General features: G+C 40.5%; 1 pseudogene; it reads left to right on the forward strand.

Annotated features, from left to right (window-relative positions):
• Positions 1 to 8447: 8447 nt before the first annotated feature.
• LOC105705587 (immunoglobulin-binding protein 1-like) lies at positions 8448 to 9513 on the forward strand (annotated as a pseudogene).
• The last annotated feature ends 2180 nt before the right edge of the window (positions 9514 to 11693 follow it).

Here is an 11693-nt window from a genome sequence, read left to right on the forward strand (position 1 = left end):
TTTGGGAGGCTGAGGTGGATGGATCATTTGAGGTCAGGAGTTTGAGACCAGCCTAGCCAAGATGGTGAAACCCCTTTCTACTGAAATACAAAATTTAGCCAGGTGTGGTGGTACGTACCTGCAGTCCCAGCTACTCGGGAGGCTAAGGCAGGAGAATCACTTACGCCCAGGAGGTAGAGGTTGCAGTGAGCCGAGATTGCACCACTGCATTCCCAGTCTGGGTGACAGAGCCAGACTCTGTATTTAAAAAAAAAAAAAAAATAGGAGAAAAGAAGATATATAAATGACCCGTAAATACACAAAAAGATACTCAACGTCATTAGCCACCAGGGAAAGAAAACCACAAGGAGCTACCACTTCACATCCAATAGGATGACATTATTAAAAAGGCAGATTGGGAGGCAGAGATGGGCAAATCACCTGAAGTCAGGAGTTCAAGACCAGCCTCACCAACATGGCAAAAACCTATCTCTCCTAAAAATACAAAAATTAGCTGGGTGTGGTGACCGGTGCCTGTAATCCCAACTACTTGAGAGGCTGAGGCATGAGAATGGCTTAAACCCGAGAGGCCGAGGTTGCAGTGAGCTGAGATCGCACCACTGCACTCCAGCCTGGGTGACAGAGAGAGACTCCATTTCAAAAAAAGAAAGAAAGACAGATAATGACAAGAGTTAGTGATGATATGGAGAAATCAGACCCTATTGGTGGAGATGTAAAATAGTGCAGCCATTTTGAGAAATAGTCTGTGAGTTCTTCAAAAGGTTAAATATTGAGTTACCACTTGACTCAGCAATTTTACTTCTGGGTACATATTCCTAAAAAAGTTGAAAGCATATATCCATACACATACACAAATGTTCATAGCAACATTATTTATAATAACCAAAAAGTAGAAACAACCCAAATATCCATCAACTGATGAATGAATAAATAAAATATGGTATATCTGTACAATGGAATATTATTTGTGTAAGGTCTTTTAGGCTGACTGACTACGCCACAGACTGCATGGTAACCTCTGTGACCTGCACTTACATCTCCAGATGAATTCCTGGAACTAGAAAGTCTGAAGTAACTGGAAAACCTCAAAAGGAGAAGAATGACCAACCCCTGCAGTGCCTAATTAACTTTGAGACATTCTTCTATTGCTCCTTATTCCTGCCTCAACCGATAAGGCAACTGGACTTCGTATCCTGACTTCAGACCCTACAACCCCCTCCCAGCTTGCAAAAACCACCCTGAACTGTAACTTCTGTAACTTTCCACTGCCTACCCCAAACCTATAAAACCAACTCCTAACCCACAGCCCTCTGCTGACTCTTTTCAGACTCAGCCCACCCACACCCAGGTAAATAAACAGCCATGTTGCTCACACAAAGCCTGTTTGGGGGTTCTCTTCATTCAGAGCATGTTTTAACAATTTGGCTCTAAAAAGGAATGAAGTAGAGTTACATGCTATAACATGGATGAATCTTTTTTTTTTTTTTTTTGAGACAGAGTTTTGCTCTTGTTGCCCAGGCTGGAATGCAATGGTGTGATCTCGGCTCACTGCAACCTCTGCCTCTTGGGTTCAAGTGATTCTCCTGCCTCAGCCTCCCAAGTTGCTGGGAGTACAGGCATGTGCCACCATGCCCAGCTAATTTTGTATTTTTAGTAGATGGGGTTTCACCATGTTGGCCAGGCTGGTCTTGAACTCCTGACTTCAGGTGATCTGCCCACCTCGGCCTCCCAAAGTGCTGGGATTACAGGCGTGAGCCACCTCAGCCAGCCTGGATGAACCTTAAAAATATTACACTAAGTGAAAGAGGCCAATTACAGAAAACCACATGTGATATAATAAACAATAAATATTTGGTCTTTGACTCCAGTTTCTGACGCGAAGTTCCTAAAACTCTTGGAATCTCTGGAGTAATGAGTGTCTTTTGCAGGCTGATGAAATGGCTGGTGGCTGATATCTCCTAGATAGCTTTAGAATGGGGGATAGTTACCAGAAGACAAGGCATGATTAGAGGGTTGGATGTTTCATTCCTACTCCCAACCTCCTGGGAGGGGAGAGGGGCAGGAAATTGAGTTAATCATCAATCACCAATCATTATGGATAAGTAATGAAATCTCCATAAAATCTCCCAAATGTTGGGTTTCAAGAGTTTTCAAGTAGGTGAACACATGGAGGTGCTGGGAGGGTGGTATGTCCAGAGAGGACATGGAAACTCTGTTCCCCTTCCCTGTCTCTTCCTGGTTTGTATCCTTTATAATAAACCGGTAATAGCAAGTAAAGTGTTTCCCTGAGTTTTGTGAGACATCTTATTAAATTACTGGGCCTGAGTAGGGGCTCACGAGAACCCCTGATTTATAGCCAGTTGGTCAGAAGTAAAGGTGGCAACCTTAGACTTGCAACCGATGTCTGAAGTGGGGATGATCCTGTATGAGTGAGTCCTTAACTTGGTGTGACACTAATTCTGCGTAGATAGTGTCAGATTCAAATTGAGTTGTTAGACACCCAGTTAGTGTCTGGAGAGCTGGAGAATTGGTTGGTATTAGGAAAAAACCCCACACATTTTTTGTCTGAAGTGTTAGTGAGCAAAAATAACTCACCTCATATTGCATACTCCTTACATGAAATATACAGAATAGGCAGGTCTACAGAGACAGAAGGTAGATTCGTGGTTGCCTAAGGCTGGAATGGTTGGGAGAAAATGAAAGGTGACTGCTATAAAGGATATGGGTTTCTTTTGGGGTGATGAAAATGTTCTAAAATTATTGTGTTGATAGTGCCACTAAGAACCACCGAATGGTACATTTTAAATGTGTAAATTGTATGGTATGTGAATTACATCTCAATAAAGCTGTCATAAAATAATAATTGAGGACAGTTATCCAGCCTTTTATTCAGGCTGCAAAATAAATAATAAATAATGGATGATGGGAAAATGGATTAGTAACTTCAAAATTGTTTCCAAATGAGCATGCATTAAATATAAAAAGCTAAAAACAGGCCAGGCACGATGGCTCACACCTGTAATCCCAGCATTTTGGGAGGCCGAGGTGGGTGGGTCACCTGAGGTCAGGAATTCAAGACCAGCCTGGCCAACATGGTAAAACCCTGTCTCTACTCAAAAAACAGAAATTAGCCGGATGTGGTGGCAGGTGCCTGTAATCCCAGCTACTCGGGATGCTGAGGCAAGAGAATCACTTGAACCTGGGAGGGGGAGGTTGCAGTGAGCCGAGATTCTGCCATTGCACTCCAGCCTGTGGACAAGAGTAAGACTAAGTCTTTTTTAAAAAAAAAAAAAAGTAGAAGAGGCAAACTGGATCTCCACATTCAAAAGAATGAAGTTGAACTCTTATACCATATAGAAAAATTAATATATCAAAGGTCTAGAAAAGAAACAAAAATTAACTCAAAGTGAATCAAAGCTCTAAACATAAGAGCAACACTATAAAACTCTTAGACAAAAACAGGGAAAAACTTCAGGACACTGGATTTGGCAATGATTTCTTGGATACGACACCAAGTACACAGGCAATCAAAGAAAAAATAGATAAACTGAACTCATCAGAAGTAAAAACTATCATGCATCAAAGACACTATCAACAGAGTGAAAAGGTAACCCACGATATGGGAGAATATATACGCAAATCATATATCCGACAAGGGATTAATGTCCAGAATGTATAAAGAACTCCTACAAGTCAAGAACATGACAACAAATAACCTGATTTTTTAAAAGGCACAGGAATTAAACAGGTATTTCTCCAAAGAAGATATACAGACTGGGTGTGTACATTTTGGGAGGCCAAGGCAGGAGGACTGCTTCAGGCCAGGAGTTCAAGATCAGCCTGCGAAACATAGTGAGACGCTGTCTCTATTAAAAATTATAAAACAAAACAGGGGAGAGATCCAAGATGGCTGATGATTAGCAGCTCGGGCACGTACCTCCCAGTGAAAGCGCAAAGAACGAGAGGACGCCACACTTTCAGACGGATATTTGTTGCTCACGGACCAGGAGATTCCCAGTGGAGGAGCCCCACGGGTCGCCAGGGTGACTCTTGTGGCCGGCGTGGTGGTTTTGCTGGTGCCTTAGCACACCAGTTCTTGGTGCAGAGTCCGGAGATTCCCGGGCAGAAAAGCACCATCAATCTTAACACCACTGTTTTGGCCGGCTCAGTGGATTGCTCAGATCTCGACGCAGGGAATCAACAAGTTGGACGTCAGAGACCCAGTTAGAAAGCCGGTAATTATAAAGACGACAGACGGACAAATATATAATGAAGGGAAGAAACCAGCGTAAAAAGGTAGAGAATACTCAAAATCAGAATGCCTCTCCCTCTACAGGGGATTGCAATTCCTCATCAGTAACGGAACAAGGCTTAATAGATTACACGTGTGTTCCAATAACAGAAGCAGGTTTCAAAACGTGGGTGATAAGAAACTTCTGTGAATTAAAAGAACTTGTTCTAACCCAATGCAAAGAAACTAAGAACCTTGAAAAAAGGTTTGACGAACTGTTAACGAGAATGGACAATTTAGAGAAGAATATAAGTGAATTGATGGAGCTGAAAAACACAACACGAGAACTTCGTGAAGCATGCACAAGTTTAAACAGTCGAATTGATCAAGCAGAAGGAAGGATATCAGAAGTCGAGGACCAGCTCAGTGAAATGAAACGAGAAGACAAGAATGCAGAAAAAAGGATGAAAAGGAATGAGCAAAGTCTCCAGGAAATATGGGACTATGTGAAAAGACCTAATTTACGTTTGATAGGTGTACCTGAATGTGATGAAGAGAATGAATCCAAGTTGGAAAATACTCTTCAGGATATCATTCAGGAAAATTTTCCCAACCTGGCAAGGCAGGGTAATATTCAACTCCAGGCAATACAGAGAACACCACAAAGATATTCTTCAAGAAGACCAACCCCAAGGCACATAATCGCCAGATTTATTAGGGTTGAAATGAAGGAGAAAATACTAAGGGCAGCCAGAGAGAAAGGTCAGGTTACCCATAAAGGGAAACCTATCAGACTTACAGCAGATCTCTCAGCAGAAACCCTACAAGCCAGAAAAGAGTGGGGACCAATATTTAACATCCTTAAAGAAAAGAACTTTCAACCCAGAATTTCCTATCCAGCCAAACTAAACTTTATGAGCGAAGGAAAAATTAAATCTTTTGCGAACAAACAAGTACTTAGAGAGTTCACCACCACCAGGCCTGCTTTACAAGAGCTTCTGAAAGAAGCACTATACATATAAAGGAACAACCAATATCAGCCTTTCCAAAAATATATCAAAAAGCAAAGAACTTTAACACAATAAAAAATTTACATCAACTAATGGGCAAAACAGCCAGCTAGCATCAAACGCCGGTATTAAACCTATATATATTTTAATTGGATAAAAAGCCAAAACCCATCGGTATGCTGCATCCGGGCCCATCTTACATGCAACAATACACAAAGACTCAGAGAGAAGGAGGAAGATTTACCAATCAAACAGAGAGTAAAAATAAACTAATAAACAAAAAGCAGGAGATGCAATTCTCGCCTCTGATAAAGTAGACTTTAAAGCAACAAAGATCAAAAGAGGCGAGGAATGACATGACATAATGGCAAAAGGATCAATGTAACAAGAAGAGCTAACGATTCTATAGATCAACGAGATAGAAAATTAACAAGGATATCCAGGACTTGAACTCAGACCCGGAACAAGTAAACTTAATAAACATTTATAGAACTCTCCACTTCAAATACACAAAACATACATTACCACCTCACACCTATTCCAAAGGTGACTGACTATATAATTGGAAGTAAATCACTCCTCAGTAATCGCATAGCATTTCATAGGTTTAAATTAAATATTGGTTGGCTGTTTGTTTGTTATCTTCTTCCCTTATTCCTTCCTGACTATATCATTAAGTATAATTATCAGTATAAAAGAGGTTTTCAATACCCATTACTAAATTGCATTCTAGCCTGGGCAAGAAAGCAATACTCCCATTCTCTCTCCCTCTTTCTTTTCCTTCTCCCTCCTCCCATTCTCTCTCTCTCTTTCTCTTCCTTTTTCCTCCTTCCTATTCTCTCTCTCTCTTTCAAAAAAAAAAAAAAAAAGAAAATAAGACTTAAAAAAAAAAAAACAAACAAAACAGAAATGAAGATATACAAATGACCAGTAAGCACACGAAAAGATGCCCAAGACCACTAATCATCAGGACAATGCAAATCAGAAACACAGTGAGATACCACTTCACAAACATCAAGACGGCTATTACTTAAAAAAAAAAAAAAAAAAAGACAGAAAATGACAAATGTTGGTAAGGGTGTAAAGAAGCGGGGACCCAGGTAATTTGGGGTAGGAATGGAAAATGGTTTGGTGGCAGTAAAAAGCTGGTGGTTCCTCAAAAAGTTAAACGTAAATTAGCCGTATGACCCTATAATTTCATTCCCAAATATTAACCAAATGAATTGAAAATAGCACTCAAGTACATGTACACGTTCATAGCAGCACTATTCACAATAGTTAAAAAGTAGAAAAAGTCTTAACTGTCAGTCAGTGGAGAATAAACATATTATGGAATATTCACACAATGGAATATTATTCAGCCACAAAAAGAAATAAAAAACTGATGCATGCTGCAACGTGGATGACCTCCAAAATACCATGCTAAGTGAAAGAAATCAGACACAAAATGTCCCATTTTATACAATTCCATTTATATGAAATATCCAGAATAGATAAATCCACAGAGACAGGCTCAAGTGATCCGCCCACCTCAGCTTTCCAAGTGGCTGGGACTGTAGACGCGTGCCACTGTGTCCAGCTAATTCTTTATTTTTGTTTTTTGTAGAGATGAGGTTTCACCATGTTGCCCAGGCTAGTCTCAAACTCTTAAGCTCAAGTGATCGGTCCACCTCAGCCCCACAATGTGCTGGGATTACAGATGTGAGCCACTGTGCCCAGCCAAAACGGTTACCTTTTAATCAGAAAGGCCACACTCAAGCTGGGCACAGTGGTACATGCCTAGTCCCAGCTATTCAGGAGGCTGGGGTAGGAGGATCGCTTGATCCCAGGAGTTCAAAGCCAGCCTAGGCAACATAGTGATACCTCATCTTTTGAAAGAAAAAAAAAGTAAAAAAAGGTCACACCCGGAGAGTCCAGTTTTAGACATGTTGAGCTGGAAGTACCTACGGAACATTCAAGTGGAGATGTTCAGGAAGCCTCTGGGTATAAGGCTCTGGAACTTAAGAGAAAACTTCAGGCTGGAGCGAAAGTTTTAGGGAAATTAGTACAGAGTTACTAACTGGAGCTGCGGAATTAGATGAGCTCTCTCAGAGAGTGCCTTCACATTACCCCGTTAGAAAACAAAGTAAGAAAAACAACCAACTGTTTCTCTATGGATAAATCACCAATTTGGCAAGGTAGTAAACTTGGTGAATAACTCAGACTTTCTTCCTTTGAAATGTTGTTACATTTTAAATTTCCAATAAACCGAATTGGTTAGGTCAACAAATGGTCTACATGATAAATTACACATATATGTTATTCTAGGAGTGTCAACTTAAGTGTCACCAGTGGTTGTGGCAGAGACTGACGGTAGCCTTCTGTAATCTTCCTCCTCCTTAGCATTATGAATCCTGATTATCCTGGCACACTGATGCCCAATTAAGTACTAATTCATTCTCTTCATTTGTTATAGTGCTATTGAGATTTCCTATTTCCAGGTTGCTAACATGCAATTATTCATAATGGCCCCTTATAACCTTTTCTATTTCTGTAAACTCTATAGTCATGTTCCCTCTTTGATTCCTAATTTTAGAAACCTGCATCTTCTCTCTTTTTTCCTAGTCTTGCTAAAGATTCATCAATTTTGTTGGTCTTTTTAAAGAACAAGCTTTTGATTTTGGTTATTTTCTCCATTACTCTTCTGTATTGCATTTATTTCTGCTTGAATCTTTATTATTTCCTTCTTCCAACTTGCTTTGGGTTTAATTTGTTCTTCTTTTTTTAGTTTCGTAACGAGGAAGGTTGGCAATTGTTTTGACATCTTTCTTTTTTTAAATTGTAAGTGCTTACAGCTATAACTTTCCTGTTAGCACTGTTTTATCTGAATCCCACAAGTTTTGGAATATTGTGTTTTCATTTTTATTCAACTCAAAGTATTTTCTAATTTCACCAGTGATTTCTCTTTTGACAGTTATTTATCAGTGTATTGTTTCATTTTCACATATTTGCAAATTCCCCAGATTTCCTTGTTATTGAATTTAATTTTATTCCATTGTGATTGGAGAAGATAATTTGAATGATTTCAATCCATTTAAATTTTTAACATTTTTGATACTTGGGAGGCTGAGGAGGGAGGATCACTTGAGCCCAGGGGTTAAGTCCAGCATGGGCAAACTAGTGAGATCTGTCTCTCTTTAAAAGAAAATACACCCACCCTCCCCAAGATGGCTGCTGAAGATGAGTTCTGTTGCTGCGGCTCCCGGAGCTGCTCGAAACCAGCAGCTTCTGGACAGAGTAGAAGTAGCGACTGAAACCTCCGGTAACCGGATAGTCCAGGAGAAGGTGTTCAAGCGCCTGGACCTCCTTGAGAAGGCTGCCAAAATGTGATCACAGCTCAACTTGTTCAGCCAAAATGAAGATTTGGAAGAGACTGCTTCCACTGACCTGAAGTACCTGTTGGTGGCAGCATTTCAAAAAACCCTCACCATGAAACAAGTCAACCCAAGCCAGCGTCTAGATCATTTGCAGCGGGCTCGAGAATACTTTATGAACTACTTAACTCAGTGCCATTACTATCAAGTTGCAGAGTTTGAGCTGCCCCAAAGCAAGAACTTAGCTGAAAATCACACTGCTAATTCCTCCATGGCTTATCCTAGCCTTGTTGCCATTGCATCTCAAAGACAGGCTAAAACAGATAGAAGCAGAAGAAGGAGTTGGAGCCTAGGTTGTCTGCAATGAAATCTGCTGTGGGAAGCAGTCAAGCAGATGATGAGCGTGTTCATGAATACTGTCTTCTTCACCTTCAGAGATACGGATAGATATCAGCTCAGAAGAGATTGAGAGCATTCACTAGGAAATAAAAATCCTGAGAGAAAGAGACTCTTTAAGAGAGGCATCAACTTCTAACTCATCTCGCCAGGAGAGGCCTCCAGTGAAACTCTTCATTCTCACTCGGAACATGGCCCAAGCCAGAGTATTTGGAGCTGATTATCCAAGCCTGGCAACCATGACGGTGAGTGACTGGTATGAACAACATCGGAAATGTGGAATATTACCAGATCAGGGAATAGCCAAGGCAACACCAGAGGACTTCAGAAAAGCAGCTCCGTGCTCGCTTCGGCAGCACATATACTAAAATTGGAACGATACAGAAAAGCAGCTCAGCAATAGGCAGATCAAGAAGAAAAGGAGGAAGAGGATGATGAACAAACACTCTACAGAGCTCGGGAGTGGGATAACTGGAAGGACACCCATCCTAGGGGTGATGGCAACCGACAGAACATGGGCTGATCTTCCCACAACACAACAGGACTGCAGGGTGCACACCTCCCCCACCAAGGAAAACCATGGAGTCCTCCCCTCCCTGGGCTCCCACTTCAGCTGTGTACAAGGAAGGCAAAGATGCTAAATATTGCTTTGCCTTCAATGAAGTATCAAGTGATTAAGTGTGTAGTACCTTAGATGATGCGAGCCAGACATCTTGTTTTGGCATCATCATCATCATCATCATGTTGTATTCCAATCTTAAGTGGAAAGAAAAGAGTGCTGAGAAATGGCTCTGTATAATCAATGGCTGTCTGAATTCTCTGAAAAAATAATAAAAGTCCCTTCTATTAAAAAGAAAATACAGTGATAGATTTTGATATGCATTTTATGGTCTAATATATGTTCTGTCGTAGAGGATGGTCCATATGTACTTTAGAAAAATGTGCATTCTGTTGTTGTTGGGTGTTCTATAGATGTCTATTGACCTCATTGGTTTATAGTATTATTCAAGTCTTCTATTTTCCTTTTGATCTTCTGTCTAGTTGGTTTTATCCATTACTGAATGTGAGGTATTGAAGTCTCCAACTCTTATTGTTGAATTGTCTACTTTTTCTTTAATTCCATTAGTTTTTGTTTCATTTACTTTTTAGCTCTATTATTAGGTTAATGCATATTTGTAATTGCTATACTTTCTTGAGAGGTTGACTCTTTTATCATTAGAGAATGGCCTCTGTCTCTAGTAACAGTTATTTGTCTTAAGTCTATTTTGTCTTATGTTAATGCAGCCATTTTAGCTCTCTTTTGGTTACTCTTTGCGTGGTTTATATTTTCCCATCCTTTTGCTTTTAAGCTCTTTATATCTTGAATCTAAAATGTGTCTCTTGCAGGATGAAATAATGGCATTTGCAGCAACCTGGATGGAGACTATTATTCTAAGTGAAGCTACTCGGGAATGGAAAACCAAACATCATATGTTCTCACTCATAAGTGGTAGCTGAGCTATGAGGATGCGAAGGCATAACAATGATACAATAGGCGGGGGGTGTTGGCTCATGCCTGTAATCCCAGGACTTTGGGAGGCTGAGGCAGGTGAATCACCTGAGGTTGGGAGTTCAAGACCAGCCTGATCAACATGGAGAAATCCCATCTCTACTAAAAATATAAAAAATTATTAGGCTGGGTGCAGTGGCTTACACCTGTAATCCCAGAACTTTGGGAGGCCGAGGCGGGTGGATCACGAGGTCAAGAGATCGAGACCATCCTGGTCAACATGGTGAAACCCCGTCTCTACTAAAAATACAAAAAATTAGCTGGGCATGGTGGCGCGTGCCTGTAGTCCCAGCTACTCGGGAGACTGAGGCAGGAGAATTGCCTGAACCCAGGAGGCGGAGGTTGCGGTGAGCCGAGATCGCACCATTGCACTCCAGCCTGGGTAACAAGAGTGAAACTCTGTCTCAAAAAAAAAAAGAAAAAGAAAAATTAGCCAAGCGTGGTGGCCCATGTCTGTAATCCCAGCTACTCAGGAGGCTGAGGCAGGAGAATCACTTGAACCTGGGAGGCGGAGGGATGGCGCCATTGCACTCCAGCCTGGGAAACAAGAGTGAAATTCCATCTCAAAAAGAAAAAAAAAAGAATGATGTAATAGACTTTGGGGACTTGGGGTGAAGTGGGGTAGAGGGTAAGCGATAAAAGACTGCACGTTGGGTACAGTGTACACTGCTCAGGTGATGGGTGCAGCAAAATCTCAGAAATCACCACTAAATAACTTATTCATATAACCAAACACTCCTTGTTCCCCAAAACACCTATTGAAATAAAATAACAATAACAATAAAATGTGTTACTTGTAGACACAATATAGTTGGATCATGTTTTTCATCAATTTTGCCAATCTCTGCCTTTGATTGGAGTGTTTAAACCATTTACACTTAATGTAATTACAAATAAGAGGCTTTATAATTGCCATTTTCCTATTTTTTCTATATTGTCAAATATGTTTTGCTGTACCATTTTTATTCCCTTGTAATTTATTTTGGCATTCCTTGAGTTATTTTGTGATTGCCTTAGAGATTACAATTAATATCTAAACTTAAAACAACTTTTTTCTTTTTATTTTATTTATTTATTTTTTATTTTTTTTATAAAGATTGGGTTTCACCATGTTGGTCAGGCTGATCTTGAACCCCCGACCTCAGGTGATCCGC

This window comes from Aotus nancymaae, unplaced genomic scaffold (assembly GCF_030222135.1).
Source record: "Aotus nancymaae isolate 86718 unplaced genomic scaffold, 86718_ANA_hifiasm-v0.15.2.pri h1tg000019l, whole genome shotgun sequence".
In the NCBI taxonomy this organism is placed as follows: domain Eukaryota; kingdom Metazoa; phylum Chordata; class Mammalia; order Primates; family Aotidae; genus Aotus; species Aotus nancymaae.